Here is a 21,592-nt window from a genome sequence, read left to right on the forward strand (position 1 = left end):
TCAGCCATCAATGGCACAGCATTGACTGTCGGTGAGTAAATGAAGGCAGAATTGAAGATTTCCAGTGAATTATTGCTTTAAGCCTCAAGACTTGAGGGACCAGTGCAATACTGCTTTCACCCATTTAACAGCTGGAGGAGCTTTAAATTCAATGGGAGAATCAATGCAGAGAGGATAAAGTGCTTTCGTTGTCCACACAGCGTGAAGATCAGTGTAAACATTACAGGCATTTAGTCGTCTAATGATTGTACGAAAGGGCCGTATTTTAGCTCGGCAGGGAGAGGTGCTCTGTCTAGCTTGACTTAAATGACATGGATGGTCTCATTAAGATGGAGTAATGGCTTCATGGCACAGGCCATGTGCGAAGATGTTATTCTTTCCAATTATTGCTTTCAGTAACCCAAGATTTAAAAACCATCATTACTGGCTGAAAACAGGGACAGGTTAGAGATGGCTTTTCCCTCTCCTTTTTATTTCTGGAGGTAATCAAAGTGCCTTTGTGTAGCAGGGAGTGGATATGATCAATCCCTGAATTTCTCTCCCCTGTACTAATGACGTATTAGCACATACTCTGTTCTCTGTTGTAGATTGCTGGGGAAATGTAAAGCAAATGTTGCAAAGAAAGCAAATGTTGAAGGCTTATATTTGATTAGTGATTGAAAAAATGATACAATAATATACATTATAAATCGCCAGTGTTAAAAAGGGTCAAATTAACTCTTACAGTGTTTATATAATCCACACTTTGAGAGTGTGGATTATATATACACTGTGAGTGTTAATTTGACTTTTTTTTAACACTGGCGATTTTACTGTGTGCAGACACATAAAAAGCTCTGCATGCAGAAAGAGAGTAAAGGATATAAACGCCAGACATTTACAGGTCAAATCCTACAATGAAAATCACTAATAAATTCTTTAAAAACATCCTGAAAGGCTCCATTGACTTCTTCTGAAACAAGTTAAATGATTAAAGAAAAACAATATCTTGCCAGGCCATAAACGCAAAGAAATGCTCTATCGAATTTATGTGACGGCCCTTTTGCCCATCTTCCTGCTGGTCTGTTTATGTGTGTGTCTGTGTGCAGGTGGCTGCTGGGCTTATTGGCCAATTGGGTAACCATGGCACCCAGGTGTCCCAGTGTGTAAAAGCAGGCTCCTTTCTAATGGTCTCTTCCTGCATGGCCACTGATTCATTTACTCGCTTGACCAAAATATTTCCATTACCGACCGCTTCTAATGCTTTAATTTCATGCCTATACAAATGTGAATTATTAATGTTTTTAATAGACTTTTTTAATATTTACACAAGCAGAATTGCATAAGATAAAGTATATAATTGAATTAAATGATAATTTGTTAAATTATTCACTTAAATGTGTTAAATTAGCTTAAAACAAGAAAAATGGCAGTAGTGAGAAAGGGAAAATGGATTTAGGAGATATTTTCTGTAAACAGAAAACTAAACATCTTATGCAATTTTGCTTCTCATATAAATGTATCTTGTATCTGCAAATGCGTTTAAACAACGTTACTGGGCACAGCGATACCGTTTAAGATTGAATTTAGCAGTTAATTACACATTATTAGTCAAAAAGCAGGTGCAATGTCCTAAAATGTTTGAGACAACGAGATTAATGGGGTGATGGGAGCCTGCTAAGCAAATATCCCAGACCTCAAGAGAGCCTCGGAGAGGTTTTTGCAAAATATCAGATTTAAAGAAAATAAGAAATTGGGCCCCCTCTCTCTGCCCACCCCAAAGCCAGCGGATGTTGTCTTACCTTTAACTCAAGACTAATTAAAGCACTTAGAAAATAGGACACTGGCCACTGAAGATAAATGTGGCCATTTTAAAGGCAACATTAAAATACACTGGAATAAGTTTGAAGGGTAAACGTAAATGAAATAGATTAGAAAAGAGGATTGCAAAAGGATTTAAAGAATGACCATACTAAACAGAACCTCAGGCTGCCTGCGCTCCCAGGTCACTGTTATTCATGCATGGCCTGCTGTAATCACCCTCATCTGAGGTAAATTCACAGAAGCGCGCTTTAAGATATGCTAAGAAAGGGGGTGATATCTGTTTTAAGGCCTGTGGCATGTCGCAGGGACTTTCATCTGTGTTTACATGGCTCGCATATCAACAAGATCCAGTTTGTTCTGACAAGACTGCAAGAAAGCTCTTGAAAATGCTCTTGAGAATGATGCTTCCTAAGTAAGGGGGAAATCGGAGGAGAAATCGATTTGCATCTTCGTTTCTGTTATGAGTTCTTCATCCCCTTTTTGGATTGGCTTACCCGCACAGATGCTCCGCCTCGTGAACCGATGAGCAGCAAAATACCTAATATAAGGATAAATGTTTTGTCTCTGTATGCTGAAACAAATACATTTTTAAAACCACGTAACAACTGCAACGTGTGAAAATATGTTTTTCCAGTCGTCACGTTTGTGCGTTGAGATTTCGTTCAAACTGTCATTTATTGTGGTTTTGTGAGTAAGTGCTCGCATGCTTCTATGAGGTTACGGTCTTATGATGCACATAAAATATGACGGTTGAATCAAACATTTGGAACAGAGCTCAAAGGCAGTTACGTAAAGATGGTTTAAACGGTTGTTGAATCTCTCAACAAAAACACTAAAACACGTCAGACAGAGTTCATTTGTTTACAAATGGATATCTTGTTGTTTTTTGAATAGTCTGGACTAATTTGTCTTTCACCTTAAAGCATTTTACACAACATGACACGTCGTTTTCATAACATTTGTATTATAATTGAATGCGAGATGTTTGCCTTTCTGTGGCTTCAGAGTCTCACAGCCTTGAAAGCGATTCATTACCATTTCAATAGTTTGTAAATTGGACTGTTATATAATCTTTTTAAAGAGGTTAATGGCAGTAACAACATATATTTATGTAGGTTTCATATAGGCTAGAGGTTTTCATTTGTGTACTCACAGACGGTTTCATAGGACGCACGCGCCTGCAGGGCCCGAAGTTAACTTCCGTTCCGTGTTTAATTATCAGCTAGTAACTATGTAATTTATAAATGATTCATATTAATATTAAAATTAATTAATATGAATGTTTTATTGCATATGAATTGTATTACATTTAATTAAAACTTCTCAACAGTTATTGATTCTTTGCGGAGGTGTACCGGAAGTTAAGTCTGGGCCACATGTTTGTTTGTGCCACTAAATGTTTCCGTTATCTGATATTCTCACACAAAAAGATGCAAAGAATTCTGCAATCTCCACGAAACAATGCACAACATGTGCACAATGTATCTTGACAAAATCTAAATGAAAGTGTCTAAGGGAAAACAAGGAAGCTTAGGAGTCAAGAGGCTGAAGTTTGAGATGGGCTCTGTGGATTGACAGAAGGAGAGATAGGTCCAGACGGACTTGACACTTCACACAAATCATTGAGAGAGGCACGACTGGAAGAAGTTGATAACATTGGAGTTGAACGGTTAAATGGGCTAATTTAAGGGTTGTTTCCTCGCGGATGGTCTACAAACGCATTTCTTTTCTCTTATCATCCAATTTTGTTGCAAATAAAATGACAACTTAAACATAACACATTTAAACCAACACTTTTTGTTATTGCAATCGGGCACTACACTGAAGGTTTGAGCAAGATCTGCTCTTTGATCTTTGGAATGACAGACCTTGAATAAGATATAATAAAAAACAAATAAAAAAACTGACGTTTATTGAAATGGAACAACAAAAACAGTACAGCCACATTCTTGATTTAAAACCAACACGACGTGCTGTTTATTTATTTGATGTACTTTCCCAGTCAATAGCTTTAATAGTCATTTTCTTAAAGTTTCTTAAAGGTTAAACGGCCCTATCCTCAAGACATCTCAAGTGTTTCCCCGGGCTTAAAGCAAAAACACACATCTTTCATTTTTACGATTTCTGTCTCTCAAGGGCCCTTCTGAATCTCCTTTGATGCAATTAGCCGACTACTTCTTCCTCTGTGCTTCTCTATGCTAAAAGCCACTTTCCATTCATTCCCTTTGGATGAAAGTGTAGTACACAACCTCTTCCCAAGCTCCGCCCACTGGTGTGATTCACTTTCACTCAAACCAAAGTAAACTCATTAAAAGGAGATGCAGAATGTGCTTGAGGGAATATTTGTAGTATTAATCAGTGTCGTGTTGAAGCACAGCTTGACGGCTCACTACACACTCCTCCCATGCTGTTTAAAGGTCCTTGGCTTTGTGTTAGTATTCCTCGAGTCCAGCGAGCCCAGCTGTAAATATTTACGGAGAAGACTGGAAGAGGGCGATAAGACGTTGGGTCCTACTGATGATAACGGCAAGGAATTTCAGACAGGGTATTTAATAGAATGCCATGCGTATCTGGGATTATGAAAGTTACAGAATGTATAAAGCGACTATGCTTTACGCTGACATGAAAACAAATTTATCATATCTGATTGTCAAAAAAAGAAATTGTGACAGAAAAATATATCAACCTCAAACTCTATATTACATAAAAATGAGGTAATATAATACAATATTTTTCATAGATGCGTGTCTGGATTTAACCAAGTTATCATTTATAAAGAGAAGAATTCTCACACTGGTTTTGTCATGTTTTTTATGTGCTGATAGCATATTGTTATTTTAATAAATAAACAAAATGACAAAAACAACGGAAAAAGTATAGAAACAACATGTCACAGGATTCAATCGTGATTTTTTTCACCTACACCAACTGTTATTTTTAGATGTTTTGACGTATAAATGAAAAGCCTGTAATTTAACAGATTTTTCTTGTATTTTTGAAATATCGCAAAAATGTCAAATTACAGGAAAATACAAGAAAAACATGTAATTTTACACAAAAACCTGTTATTTTACAGAACTATTTTATTCTTTTCTATTATTTTCCAGTAAATAACCATTTTTACAGGATTTTTTTACAGTGTACTGTATGTAAAACTGTAATCTGAAAATAATGTCACAACTTCTACAGTGTAATGTTTTAGAAACACTGACTTCGACTAAATTTGATAATTTGATAGATCGATACAGTAAATTTCATCACCAATGAACTTTGGAGACCTGCATATTGCAGTACCCTTGAAGTAGCTGGCAACACAAAGAGAGCACCCTCACATACACTGCAAGTTATATTTTTAGCCTCTTTGCCTCCTTTTGGGCGAAACAGTAGAGTAGAGACAAAAGCCACAGGATCAAGAAAGGACTCCAAGTTGAGATTTATACTCTGAAACTCATCACACAACCTGTCGGCACACTGCCCACAAGGCAACGGCTCTCACTAATGATCCTACTTTATTGCAGTAATTAAACAATGTCTTTCCAACGGTGTCCTTGCCTTGGTGTCTCTGAGAATATCAGAAGAACAATCTCAGCAGCAAAGACTTTTTGCTGTGTGACCTAACTTCTCACTGCCTATCCATGTTCGAAGAAAACCGAGGGAACAGCTTGTCTCCGCTCGCCCCCTGACGTACTCTGTCTTACTCATCCTCCCATGGCAGTTTCTCAGCCCTGCAAATCAGACATATGGAATGGGGAAAAACTTGCCAAGAGGCACCAGCAGAGAGCGACGGGCCTTAAGACTCCTGACAGGCATCGCCAGGGAAATGGGGTCCTCGCTGCCTCTCTGGCAGATGGCTGGAGGAAGTGGAAAAGGCGCGAGAGAGATAGACGGAGAGCTTGAAAGGACAGATCCAAAGCCAGGTATGTAGGAGAGCCTCCTTACCAACTCCTCATCACGATTAAACTCTTTACCCGGAGAAGAAATATGAAACATTGTCTCCTTTGATTTCTTATTTTAATGGGTGAATGACAAAATGTTGAATATAAATTTAGTATACAGTACAGCACGTAATCGCATTTTCCCAAGCACTTGAAACACTATGGCTGCGTCCGAAATCGCATACTGTGACAGTCCCGACCTATCGGCCGATAAAACAGTGCGTTCTATATAGTACGAGTGGGAGTAGTATGAATACATTTCGGACATACTGCGTCCGCCATGTTTTATGGTCATGTGACCCGTATGTCCTTTGACCTATGACGTATTAACAACAACCTACACGTGAGCATTGATAAAACGTAATTTAGTCACAAGAAATTCATTTATTGGCACTTACATTAAAAACGGACGTCCGCCTTAAAGTTTTCTGCTATATTTATTGGATTTACTTTTGAAATTTGACCGTTGCTCAGCTCCCGTGGCACCACGGGATAGAGAAGTGTCGGCGGATGTAGTAGACCTCGCATACTGTACTCACTTTCGCCTACTATATAGTATGGATGTAGGCGATTTCGGACGCAGCAAAAGAAATATAAAAACAAATCTTGTGATGATATTAGTTCTATCGTGTTGCTATAGGGATCATCATGTTGTGCGAGATCATACATATAAAATGTTTCAAAAGTGACAGGTTGGAATTGCTAATCGTTGCAATCTTGTATCCACAGCATTCATCTCGGTTGTGGAGAAATCAATGTAATCTTGTTTCATGGCATAGATGTGTCACATGTATCTTGATGTAATGGCTTTTATTGATTGTCATTTCACTGATTTTTTTCTCCATTGAGGACAAACGCACAGGACAGACCTCAAAGGTGTTGACAAAGCAATCAAACGGTTACAACACACACCATTGAGTCCACTGGACAAACCAGTGCTTTTACGTTCAGACGCCTCTGGTTACCAATACCCATTCAAAATAAGGTGTTGGTGGAGCTGATCAGTTGTGCAAACAAGGTTTAATATCGCTTATCCATGTGTTTACTTGCTCCTGAGGGAGGTAATTAGTCTTAATGACAGTGTTAGATAATAGCCTTTACCAAGCTTGGTTTAAAGGGCTTTTGAGGGTCATAAACTATCTTTAGACCTCTCATTCGTTATATAGAAAATCATTTGTCAGTGAGTTGGAATAAACACCCTTTAAACCCAGAAAGTGGTGTTACCGTAGTTCACCATGCCGTAGGGTGGTATGCCTGACGGACCCCTTTTCAATGCTAGCCTGCAAGGATATTCATATATTCACACATCAAGTAACCATCCTTGAGGCTATAAGAATGTTATCTGCTTAATTGCCCATAAAATATAGGACAGTAAAAATGTGGGCTAAACAGGAATGAAGTAGTAGAATTGAGTCAGAACTACAAGCAGACTAATTTATTCAAAGTGCACCAGACGAATGTTAAAGTACTATTTGATTGCTTACAGGTATGTAAGTCTGTCTGTCTAAAATGTTTAAACAAAGACTGCAATTAAATTTTTTAGGGTCACTTATTGTTTAATTAAACATATTTTTTTGATTTTAGGATAGCAAACTCATCAAAACTATGCAATAACACAAACATAACTATGGAATTTAAAGGCATAGTTCACCCAAAAATGAATATGATGTTATCATTTACTCACACTCCTGTCATTTCAAACCTGTATGGCTTTCTTTCTTCTGCAGAAGACAAAAGAAGATATTTTGAAGAACGTTGGTAACCGGACAACGCAGGTACCCTATTGCCTTCTATTGTATTGACACAAAACCAATGCAAGTCAATGGGTACCACTGTTGTTCGGTTACCAACGTTCTTCAAAACAACATCTTTTGTGTGTAAATATCCTTTAAAGTTTGCGACCCAAAATAAAATAAAAAACCCAAAATAAATCAAAACTATATTTTAAAGGGGTCATATGACACGGCTAAAATGAATATTATCGTTTGTTTTAGATGTAATGCTGTAATGCTTAAAGTTTAAAAACGCTGTATTTTCCACATACCGTGCATGTTTGTATCTTCTCTTTGCTCCGCCTCTCTGAAAGGCGCTTATTTTTTACAAAGCTCATGGCTCTGAAAAGCGAGGTGTGCTATGATTGGCCAATTAACCAGTGCGTAGTGATTGGTCGAATACTACAAGCGTGTGAGGGAAATGTAACGCCTCTTATCATATTTGGAACATCAGGTTCCTCTTCAATTGTACTGACAGGTACGCCCACCTTACTTGCGTATACATTTGGGCGGTCTTAGTCAAATCATACCACCAACTGATGTAGATTTGTGGGGGTGTGGCTACACGAGGCGTTTCAGGCAGGTCTGGGTGAGCATTCGCTTTTACATAGAATGACTCTTTTGTTCCCACACTTTCATTTGTGCAATTTTACGTGTCTAAAACATGCATGGGCACCTTATAACACACCAAAGACACAGAAAAGCACGTATTTGCGCCATATGACCCCTTTAACATCTTCACTGTAGCCACCATTTGTCTAGAATTTGAAAAAACGTCCTCTTGGCATTTAATAAACCATCTATCTTTTTGAGGTCTCACCCTTGGATGCTTTTTAAACAAAAAAGAGTTTCCTTATATAAGTCACCAATTTCAATATATCATTTTTTTTATTATTTAATTTAAATAAATTGTGTTTGCATTATATGCAAATATGCATAAACAGAAATATACTTTTTTAGAAGAAAAATATACATTTAGACTGAATGGCATTAAAATCATCAAGTCTGTACCTCAAACCACCTCAGGGAAATCCTGTCCTGTCCGAGCAGGGGTTAAAGGGATAGTTCACCAAAAAATGAAAATTCTGTCATCGTGTACTCACCCTCTTGTCATTTGAAACCTGTATACATTTTTTTTGTTCTGCTTAACACAAAGGAAGATATTTGGTAGAATGTCAGTAACCAAACAGATCTCATCCCCCAGTGACTCCCAGAGTATTTATTTTCCCTACTATGGCAGTAAATGGGGGATGACATCTGTTTGGTTTCTGACATTCTTCCAAAATGTTCCTTTGTGTTCAGCATAACAAAGAAATGTATACAGGTTTAGAACAAGCTAAGGGTGAGTTAATGATGACCGAGTTTTCATTGTTAGGTGAACTATCCCTTTAAGAGAGATTTTCCCAAGTCATTTAACCATTTCTCAAGTGTTTTGTTCTTATACAACCATCGAGTATGACTGATGACAATGCAACAGATATTAAGATGTACTTGACATTTGTTTGGACTCATCTCCGGCCACTCCTCATTTTTGGCAGTACACCTCGCTTGTGTATCAGCAGAGGATGCTATTAAATGTTGACAAATGCTCTTGTCGACAAGCAGCATAGGTTAAGCTGTCCCATAACATCCAACAGGAATAATGAGGCAGGTGCCACGGACAGAGACAAATCACTAGCGTAGAACTTATCTGAAGCAGCAGAGGAAAGATTGACCCGCTTGGACAGAGAATGAGAAGTGAGAGAGGAAGAGTTAGAGAGATTTCATCTGTCCTTTAAAACCCGTAAATCAGTTCACGTGCTGCTTCAGCAGCCATAAAAAAATGTAACAGTCCCCTCACAGTTTTCAAAAACACTCGCAGAGGTGTCAACAAACTTTTTTCACCGTTTCTGCAGTACACGCTCGGGTGTTTTGGAAGCTTAAAGGGATAGTTCACCCAAAAATGAAAATGATGTCATGATTTACTCAACCACAAGTTTGTAGTATCAAACTGTTGAACACAAAAGAAGACATTTTGACGAATGTGGAAAACCAAACAGGTCTGGGGCACCATTGACTACCATAGTAGTTTCTTTTCCTTTAATAGTCAATAGTGACCCAGACCTGTTTGGTTACAAACGTTCTTCCAGATATCTATATTTGTGTTCAGCATAATAAAAAAATTATACAGGTTTGAAAGAACTTCAATTTTCATTTTTGGGTGAACTGTCCCTTTAAACTGGCTAAGAACCGCCTACTTTCACAACCATATGACTGCCATGTCAAGCATTCTATCACAATAGGCTTGTTCGACTTGATGCGGCGCCTCAAGACCAGACAGGCGGATGACATCAAAGTACCGCGAGAGCGATTCGAAAGCAAACTTTTTATCGTTTTTGGAATCGCTCTCGCTGTACTTTGATGTCATCCGCCTGTCGGGTCTTGCGGCGCCGCATCAAGTCGAACAAGCCTAATGTGTTTACATGTGTCACAACTTGAGTTGAATAGTGTGTCTGATGACCTTGAGGTCTGTGACAATATCTACATAACAGTTTTTCATAAACAATTTTGATATCGTCAGAACAAAATCAGGTTCATCCAACATTTCAAACAACATCTCATATTTGAGGTGGGTAGTAACGCGCTACATTTACTTCGTTACATTTACTTGAGTAACATTTTGGAAAAAATGTACTTTTTAAGTAAAATTAAAAGTGTGTACTTTTACTCTTACTTGAGTAAATTTCTAATAGAAAATCTGTACTTTTACTTCGTTACATAACTTACATTGCGTGACGTTCCTTCGTTCCTTCATTTTAAAATATGCTTTTTAAAACGCGTTGTTTATTTCAAGGTCGTCGTCTCTTTTTACGGGCATTCCCGAGTGATCGATTCTTTTGAGTCGATTCTTTTGAAAGCTTTAATTGAACAATGGGCAAAACCACTTGAATAGGCTAATGAATCAGTTCAAATGATTTGTTCAGTTCGCAGCACGATCTGAATCATCTGAAGCAGGATTACGCACTCCTCGTAGCGCGAAATTTAAGAACACGCAGAACACAAAGAGCGTTGGATGAAGTGGATATTAATCTATATCTATACAATCAAAACTGCAAATGTGTCATATTGTTTGCCAGCGGTGATATATGCCCGCCATATGCGCGCACCCGCGCGACCTGTTCGTCAGACACCGCAACATGCGCGTTACCTGTCAGACACAGAGACATGGGCTTGCAGAAATATACATTTGAAGAACAGAAGGAAGAAAACTTGTTGATGGGCGTGTGGTTCACTGTTTACTGTTTGTTTACAAGTAAGAGCGTTTCACAACACACACGTGACACAACACGAGAAAACACGAGCTTTGATCAAAAATGTGTATTTCATGTAAGAGAGCACTGCAGATGGTCTAGATCATCTTAGGAAATGCTCTGAGTAAACTACATTGACATCAGGGGGCAGTTGTGGCCTAATGGTTAGCGAGTCGGACTCATGACCAGAAGGTTGCCGGTTCGATTCCCAGGGCCGGCGGGTAACAACTGAGGTGCCCTTGAGCAAGGCACCTTACCCCTACTTGCTCCCCGGGCGCTGTAGTGATAGCTGCCCACTGCTCCGGGGGTACGTGTGTGTTCACTACTCTCTGGATGGGTTAAATGCAGAGGTCACATTTCGTTGCCTTGTACATGTGCAATGACAATAAATTGAATCTAAATCTAAATCTAAAAAATCAGGACTAGATTAAATTTACAGAAATGCTTGTCTCTTCTGTGTCTGTCTATTCTTTAGTCTCTCTAGTATATTGCAAAGGTAACTGCTTATGATAATTAAAAATATTGATTAAAATGTCATATTAAAATATTGGCGTTAATATTAATTTTATGTAGTAGGCCTATATAATCAGATACAAAGTAACTAAGTAACTAGCTACTTGAGTAGTTTTTTCATTGCATACTTTTTTACTTTTACTCAAGTAAATTTCAAAATAGTGACTTTTACTTTTACGTGAGTAACAATTTCTCTAGTTACTTGTACTTTTACTTGAGTAAAGATTTTGGCTACTCTACCCACCTCTGCCTTTGTACAGTATGAACATATTTTTTGTCTTCCGTGTGTTTACAGAGGTCAACTTTTTCTCTGAAGGTTGCTTTGTACACAGTTTCTGTCTACAACTTCTGCTGTTGTATACATTTTTCTTTTAATGCTTCAAAGCACCGGCACCGCAAAGTCAAACGAAAAAGGAGTCTCTAACATGCGTCATATTTCTGATTTCTAATGCTTTATCTCAGCAGCCATATCCCCCTGTAGCCCAAGACTGGTTACCCACCGGAGCTAAGCAGGGTTGAGCCTGGTCAGTACCTGGATGGTGCTGCTGGAAGACGGGTTAGTGAGGCCAGCAGGGGGCGCTCACCCTGTGGTCTGTGTGGGTCCTGATGCCCCAGTACAGTGACGGGGACACTATATAATAAGCACCGTCCTTCCGATGAGACATTAAAGGAGGTCCTGACTCTCTGTGGTCATTAAAAATCCCAGGATGTCCTTCGAATAAGAGTCCTGGCCAAAGTTGCACATTCGCCTCTATACATCATGGCCTCCTAATCATCCCCATATGTACTAATTGGCTTCGTAACTCTGTCTCCTCTCCACCAATAAGCTGGTGTGTGGTGGGCGTTCTGGCGCAATATGGCTGCCGTCGCATCATCCAGGTGGATGCTGCACATTGATGGTGCTTGAGGAGATTTCCCCTTCCATGTAAAGCGCATTAAGTACCCAGAAAGCGCTATATAAATATAACAAATTATTATTATTAATGTTTACCAGTTCAAATGAGCTAGATGTTTGTCTGAGGCAACATATACGCTCAGCAGGTACATATGTTTTCCACTTGTTTTAAAGCTTTTTGTTTATTCTTGATTTTTGTGTTTTAATGTAATTTATTTAACATATCGTCACTGTTTTTCCAAAACCTTGGATGTCCAAATTCACTGTTTTTTAGAAATGGAAAAAACACTGTCCTTTTTAAAAGATGAAATACTGTGTTGTTAAGGTTGACAAGCACTTTTTAGTACTTATTGGTTCGAGTTTTGCAAAACCCAGTGACAAACAAAAAGGGTGACCAATACGTAAGGAAGAATTGACTCCGGTCCGTTCAATTAACGGAAGTTAATGCACACCCCGAGGTGGTAATGCGGCCACAACGTGAAGCGGAGTAACTTTCGATAATTGAACGGACCGGAGTCAATTATTCCGCTTATACCCCGGTTACCACATCACAAGTCAATTTTCAGGTGTTTTATTTCAAGAGATTTGTTATGTTTGCCGTTCTTATAATGCTACTGTGGGTGGGGGACTATTTTCTCATCCGAAGCTGCCGGTAATTCCAAGACGTCATTTTAAAGGCTTGAGAGAGAGCGCGCATGCACATGTGATTGTAGTAATGACAAAACCCTGTGAACAAGTAGGCTTGTCAAAATTTATAAATGACTTTGTTGGTATTTTATAGTTATAAGCATGATGTAGAAAAACGGAACAAGTATTCAATCGATGTTTATTTATTCATTTAGTGCCAGCTGCAGTTCTCACAGCTGCATAGAAAGCTCGCAGGTGGTTGTTTAAAGCGTTCACCCCCTCTCTTTCTACCTCTTCAGCAAAGGTATTTTTTGTTTTAAGCCAATCGTTGAACACATTTACCGCCCAAGCTGTTGTCTTTTTGGAGTTTTCTTCACGTCTAGTTGATCTTCAGTGGCCGTTTTATGACGTTTGCTAATGCTGGCTGCCTTTGATGTTCGCTTTCTTTTTTTTCATATTCTTGACTGTCAAGTACAGCTTTCGCCCAATTGTCGAAATTTTCGTACTTTCCATAATTATTAAAAGTTATTTCTGGAAATTTAGCTACAGTATATATCCGTTATAACGGTAAAACTTGGCGCAGTGATATCGAACTGTAATTCGGTCGACAGATCTGGAACTACTTCATAGGTGTGCGTTTGACTGAAAAATAATGCACACCTGTAGAACCTTCGGCAGCCAATCAGAATCAGGCATTCCACAGCCCGTGGTATAATCAAAAATAAAAATCACGAAATATGGAGATACAAGGTTTTAGAAGGATTTCACACTATCCTATAAATTGAACATAACTATTTGGATCATGAATAGGATTATATACATACTGTACATTATACTCTACATCCCTTCATTTGCTCTCATTATAACCTACTGTATACATTACACCATTTCAAGTCATGATGTTGTTTTTATTGTGGCATAGTGTTTTTATTGATGTGTTGTGTCTTGATTTAAAAATGATCTCAAGTGTGAAAGTTGTAAAGAACACAGTAAAATGAATGTGACGCATGATTTCCTCATTTCATGCCAACCTAACTGAACATCAGAATATATTCCATTCAGTCAGGCACTGTTTGCTAATAAAGCTTTACTTCTGTTCAGAAACCCTATTTGGAGGCTTTCATTATGAAGAAACAAGATCAGTCTGTGCGTTAGACCAGCACTTTCTTTTTAATTGAACTTTAATCAAGAGTAACTGAAAACAACAGTCCATTAGCATATTCATACTACATGAGTGTCCCACATCACCATCTCAAAAAGATATTAGTTCTGGTAAGGATCAGGTGAAAAGACACTTCAGATTTGACTCTTTAATTCTGTGTAAACATATATGTACTTGTGCCTGCTATACTGTCATACACAATCTGGATTTGCTGAACATTATCTCACCTTTTTTTCAGATTGCACAAAACGATATTTGCATGTCACACTAAATAACCCACTTTAAAGTATGATAAATCAATATTTAAAAGAGAGAGAAGTAATTAAATATTGTACAGCCAAATAATACATTCAGGGCATACGGTTAAGGAAAAAAAGTAAAAATTACAACTGATTCTGTGGGCGGGTTTGTACCCTCATTCACAATCTCCAAAAATTCTTTGGCTAAACCAATGCAGGCCTTAAAGGGATACTTCACCCAAAAATGAAAATTCTGTCATCATTTACTCACCTTCGAGTTGTTCCAAATCTGTATAAATGTCTTTGTTCTGGTGAACACAGAGAAAGATATTTGGAAGAATGCTTGTAACCAAACCGATTTTGCCCCCCATTGACTCCCATAGTAGGAAAAATGACTTTTTTTGTTCCGTTTTTATACAGAATTTATACAGATTTTGAACAACTCGAAGGTGAGCAAATGTTTGGGTGAAGTATCCCTTTAAATAAACACAGGGATGCTCAAGTTTTTTTTAAAGTGTCATTATTAATTAGAATAAAGAAGTTGGACTCACACAGACCCCTTTCAATGTCCAATTACGTTCTCTTGCTGAGATCCTCGAAGTGCATAAACACAGCAGATGTCTCAAACAAACTCTGACACATTTACGCAGCAAAGCAATGATAAACAAAGCAGGCGGTAGAAGATACGTAAGTATGGCATGCTGTTAGAAACCCTGACAAACTCTGCATTCTTCTGCGTTGTGGTCAATTAAATATGAATGATTTTAATCCAAGTAATCACGCATTCGTGTGCAGTAACATTTGTTTTGTTGCTTCAAGGCACTGGCAATATTTTACATTTTATAGCTAAAAAGGAATCGGAATGGATGACACGTACAAGGTCACGGCAAAGGGGAAAAAATAATTTTCCTACGTTTCGTGCTTGTAAGATATTTCCCAAAGGAGAGTGTGCGTAATGTGCCTGGATGTAAATGCCAATTACAAGTCGTTTAATTATAATTAGCCTTCCCTTTTGCCCAATAATTCTTGGAAGTAAAAGTCTTGCTTTCCTCTCAATGATTGATATGTAGTACTATAAAAAGGCAACGCAAAGTGACTTCCTAATGATACACCAGGAACACAAAATGTATTTCTGAAGCGCTCGCATGAGCACACGCATATTCACACATGCATGAATGTGCTGCTTTTACAAGCGTCTGAACTCACGCAGGTATTTCATCCTGTCTCGTCCAATCATGAACAATAATGGGAACAGAAATTTCTCTCTCCCCCCTACCGAAACCCAGTGCAACATCTAATTTATGTCATATTCTTCAGCAAGCCTGGTGTTTCATCTAATCCAGTAATAACAACAACCTGGCTTTCCACAGCCCTGTTTTATGTAGAATTTCACGGGACATATTATACAGTATCTATCCTCCGAGATATCTACCCACTCTTGGTGTGTAATGCAGAGCCTGCATTTCCATAATGAAGTCCTCTGTTTATTATAAACGTATGCATTCATTCCACGGAAGACCATTAAACAAGCGCAAAATAGGAAAGAACAGAAAATTCTCAGCGCCGGATAGCGTATTAAAATGCAAATGTGACTTAATCTTGATGCGTGGCTCTCCATGGGCCAGTGTAACATGAGCCAAACAGGTAATGCATCCTCCATCTCCAGCCTCCCTCCACAGCGAAATGCAGAGACGAGGTATGAGATGGAGATGATAACTTCTGTTATTGTGCTGTTGGCTGAGGCTTTTGTGTGTTCTAGGGGTTGTTTGGGAATTGTGAATGTGGTACAAAGGGCACATGAACAGAATAAACACTGTGTTGTTAGACATTTTGTTCCATAAAAGGTAATCATAAACAGAGACAAAACAAGCCTTGTTTGATTTCAGAGTGAATTGCGGCTGTGTTCCCTCCGTTTGCTGTCATGTGCATCATAAACAGGAATTATTATTAGTTTAGGGGCTGTTTTGAAGAAATCATTACTGAACATCTTTGTTTAATAAGGTCTTGCATTAAAACCATAGCCGCTCTTAAAGGAACAGTTCACCCCCCCAAAAAAAATTGCCTATATTTTACTCACCCCCAAGCCGTCCCAGGTGTATATGACTGTCTTCTTTTAGCGGATCACAATCAGAGTTATATTGAATAATATCCTGGCTCTTCCCAGCTTGGTAATAGCAATGGATAGACAGTTTTTGAAGCTCTCAAAAGCGCATATATCCATCATAAAAGTAATACATGGGCAATTCCGTGAAAATGTCAACCTTACCATGAAAAAATAAAGTTTTTACCAACGGTTTTTACTTTGGTAACAGCACAGATATTAACATCAGGTGGTTCAAATACCCATGTGAGATCTCTCTTCAAATTTGTAAAGCATTTGTTTTATTTTTAGTGCATGATTTCTCATAGTCAGGTAAGTGCCATTTTCAGGATTGTCACATCCATAACACTACATATTCCTCATAAATGGACACATTAAAATAAAATAACTATTTTATGTTCTATAAAGAGGCATCCCTTCTCCATTAATTGGGTATAATTGCTTTAGGATTGTGCATTTTATTTCACAGAAATACTACAAAGTTTGTCGTCTAACAAAAAACGTGTCCTTTTTTTGTCACATCCATAACGCATGTTTATTTCCCTTTTTTAAAATATAAAATTTGTTCATAGACTGACATTTTTTTATGTTTAGACTCTACCAACAAGGGTGTAGTAGTAAAATATAAACAGATGGTTCAATATATTTGTAACAAATTCATTTTCTGAGCATTTTTATGTCACGTCCATAACGCAAAATGTCACATCCATAACGTTGGAATTGCCCACATGCGACTCCAGGGTTGCATGTCCAGGGTTAATACATGACTCATGCAGAGGTGGGTAGTAACGCGCTGCATTTACTTCGTTACATTTACTTAAGTAACATTTTGGAAAATATGTACTTTTAAAGTCAAATTAAAAGTGGGTACTTTTACTTGAGTATATTTCTAATAGAAAATCTGTACTTTTACTTCGTTACACTGCATTTTAAAATATGCTTTATAAAATGAGTCGTTTATTTCAAGGTTGTCGTCTCTTTTTACTGGGGTATTCCCGAGCGATTGATTTTTTTGAGTCGATTTTTTTAAAGCATTAATTGAACAATGGGCAAAACCGTCTGAATTTGGTTCACGAATCAGTTCAAAAGATTTGTTAGGGCTGTTCGATTCTGAATTTTTTGGAGTCTATTCCGATTACAATTCCTGGTTTGGGAATCGAAAGAATCGATTCCTAGGTGCTGTTTTCGATCCTGCTCAATTCCCTGTTTTACTACATATCTTTATCTATTATAAAAAAGTACACATTTTTAATGCAATACGATTTTCTAAGCTGTCACTTTTTACATTTATTAATTGTCTAATGTTTCTATAACAAAAACCTTAACCAAATATGTCGATCTTGTCCTGCAATTCCAATGTGTAATTAATAATCTAATTTACTAGCTGTTTCAAAATAAAGCACAGGTCAAATTACTATTAACAATTTTTTAGTTATTTAGGAGTGTACACAAAAATACTTGAGGAATATACAGTAGAAAGACAGATCGATAATCAGCAAATTGTATTAAAAATAAGTAAGAATACTGTGCATATTCTGTAAGTGTAAATGACAGACAGATCTCTTGAGATCAGGTACTAAGTAGCTCTATTTCTCTTTACCGCTAATAGACTCAGACATGTTTTTTGCTATTGCTCTTTCTAATCTTCTCATTTAATGTGTTGAAAAAGTTTTGTCCAACTTTAATCTGGTGTGAGACTGTGCTTTATGCATGTAATTCTCTTCACGTACATACTGAGCTCATGGGTAGAGAGTAAGAGAAGACGGTCCCTTTAAAGTCCGTCTAAAAAGACAAGCGTACTTATATGATTTGTTAAATGTGTGGACAGGGGCACAGATGGGATTTTTTAACTGAGGGGACCAAGCTGTCAGCAAATGATTTCAACTCAGTTAGTTATTTTGCGTAATTTGGGCTTTAACTAGGGCTCCAGTAGTTACTTTGCGTAATACGGAGGCTCAGAGATGACGTATTTTTACATGCAAAACCCCGAAGCGAGTTAGCATTATAGGACTTCCAGTTCCATCGCTCCAAAGTCTATGGGTTTTTTTGAATGGGTTTTTGGTAAATCACCGTCTTCTGTGGTAAACAAAACCTCTAAATATTTTCACGTTTTATTCTATGACATAGAACACACCAATTATAACCCGCTTGTGATTTTTTAAAAGCCTTATTGTGTCTTAAAAATGGCGGTTGCTAACAAGTTGCTAAAAGTGACTACTTCCTTTGGCGGGGATGTTAGACGTCATCGTGCATATGAGGCTAACAAATACTGCAACATGGGCACAAATCTCTAAAAACATAGATGCGGATTCATTTTTTAAAAAGTTTGAAAGAGTTGTCGGAGGCTTGGTGGTGGTGACATTGATATCGAGCGACCTTAAGTTTAGTCTGTTTATAGCATCATGTTAGCTTTTTACTTCTGCCGATTGTATTTCGGCTTCAAAAGTAACAAATGTGATGTTCATTTGTAAAGATTATCTTGATAGACAAAACTTGTAAACATCATAAACTGTTGTTAATCACAGATCTTATTTTTTGCGATCTTCCAAAGGTCTATAGGAAAAATGCATAGGCTTTCTGTCGAGGGAACCAGCGCGGCGCTTACTTCCGGGTTAGCCTACAAAAATATGTCATCTCTGAGGTACTGGATTTGGGCTAACGGTTTGCACTAAAAAGCCTTTGAAGGATTTTTATTTGAAATAATGGATAAATAACAACGAACAAAGGCCTACCTGATCAACACTAGCAAACTGTTATTTGTCTAGTATGTCAATCACCCACCCAAACTTCATGTCTTCTGCAAAATATGTTTTATTTAAACATTTAAACATAAATCTGTCAATTTACCTCAGTCAACTTATACAGTGGTTAGATGATAATGTTATGCCAGGACCCTAATTAAGTCTTGCGAGTCCGGATAAAACATTATTTCCTGACGATAAATTGTTTGATTTATCCAACCATTCTTTTTGTGTTAATTCGCTATTTGCCTCTGTCCACTCACCAAATTGCATAGTCACGCTCTCCATATTTTGCTGTTTGCAAAGTGCAAAAGACTAGCTATACAAATAAATAACAACACTAATCTGCCACATCTGGGAAAAGTCAACAGGCATAGGAGAAAAAACGAGGTGATTGTCCCTTCATTGCCTTTATGTGGCAGTTATGCCGTCCATTTCTTTTTCGGTAGTGTAAACACCTGGGACGGCTTGAGGGAGAACATAGGCTAATTTTATTTTTTTGGGGTGAACTGTTCCTTTAAAAACCAACTAATTTGCAATGGAGAGCCCCCGCTTTCTAACGCAAGATGCCAAACAGGACTTTACGGACCCCCTTATCACAAAACTTTATTGCTTGTTCTCCCTATTTTTACTTCCAACTGACAAGGTCACATTTAAACACGTTTATTAAAAGAAACTCATTAAAGGAAAGTAAGAGCAAGATAACGCACCTTTTCTCAGGTGTTGTTTTTCTTAAGCGTGCCAACTTAACCACAGTTAGTCTTTAGAATTGTATTTCCCAGTCCCTTCACCTTGCTTTCAACATGAAAACTAAGGGCTGAGATGAATGTGAAATTAGTGCTGACAGCTGCTGACTCGGCTGCTTGTGGACGGATGCAAAAGTAAACTCTGAAATGGCAATTACATTACGGGCCTCAGGAGAACGCTTTCTATTCTTCTGGATTTGTTGCGCGCTGGGCATGCAGCCATATCTGTCGTTTGGCTGTGCAGGAGGAGATACTGTATGTGTAGTCAACATGGCAACAAAACACTTTCGTGTCTTCAATATGCAGACAAAACAGGGAGATGGAACATGAACAAAAGCTTGGCTGCAACAATTGTCTCGTGGCTGTAGTTATGTCGCCTTGTTAATATCAACCATGATAACACTTTAAAAATAGCATGAATGATAAAATATGTCGTGCTAAGTATTTTTGCCTTTAAAAATAACACCGTGTTTACACCGGACGAGACACGACACACGTTAATTAAAAATATCAATTTTTTTATACAGCAGTGGTGGGTGTGGAATGGTTAGAGAGAGTATGCATGCTGTGCTCCTTCAGGATACGACTGACACAGGATCATGAGCTGTTGTTCTTATCTTCCTGAAGGAGTCATTCCTTTATCCCTGTCCTCTATATTTTATGAGCTGAGATCCTCACATGCAACGAGAGTTTCTCATTTCCTGCGAAGGGTGCAGGCTAAAGCTAAAACTTGTAATAATGAAAGCCAAAATTGTGCTGACCATTTCTGAGACATTAACAGAAACCAGTCTCCAAAGGGCTTAGAAAATAACTCTTAGGTTTATGGAGTGAAAAGGGGACATGGCTATACGTTGTAAGTGCTAACAAAAAATACAGACCTGGGATCTTCTATTGACTCAGCAAAACAAGTGAAAGGGTAACTGATCAATGCTTAAAATCCCTTTAAATCAGACCTCTTCGTTCCGCAACGACTTTTCATTTCAGTGCAATAGTATGCAGTTCAATGTACAGCTATATATTGCAAACAACAGATTCTCAGTGGACCACTTTGCTCAGTCACTATCTGGAACTCATCACACAGCACATTAGAGCATTAAAATATGCTGTCAAACTAAAGAGTCTTGTGGGAAGAAAACACTAGTAGGGTGGGGATGGAGAGAGATACCATCGCTGGTTTAATGGAGCAAGCATCTCCTGCTCCCCAGATTCATTTTCTGCTGCAGGCCAGAAGAAAAGAATGAGGTAGAGGTACTAGTCATATGAGTATTTTTCTCATTACTCTATTTTAGATGTTTTATGATTTTTCCTTTGTTTATTTACACACAGCCACATACAGCCAAAAATTAAGAGACCATTTCAAAATTATTTTCAGTTTTCGTGAATTTACAAGGGGTTTTATAGGTGAAATTATCTTTTTGTTTTATTCTGTAAACTACAGGACTAATATTATTTCTCCCAAATTTCAAATAAAAATATTGTTATTTCCAGAAAATGAAAATTTGAAAGGTCAAAACAACAGAAAAGATGCTCTGTGTTTTTTTTTTTCAGATCTCAAATACTGCAAAGAAAACAAGTTCATATTTACTTAAAGGGGTGATTTAACGCTGTTTCGTGCATTCTGACTTCTTAACAATGCTGTCTTCTCATGCTTAACATGGTCAACTTGTCAAAAAACGAGTTGGACGTATTACGTAGTATTTCTGTGCTCGATACACTCCCCCAAGGTTCGTAGGTTTAGGATAGTTTTTTTCAAACATGAAAAACCGCT

This window comes from Triplophysa rosa, linkage group LG8, assembly GCF_024868665.1.
Source record: "Triplophysa rosa linkage group LG8, Trosa_1v2, whole genome shotgun sequence".
Lineage (NCBI taxonomy): Eukaryota > Metazoa > Chordata > Actinopteri > Cypriniformes > Nemacheilidae > Triplophysa > Triplophysa rosa.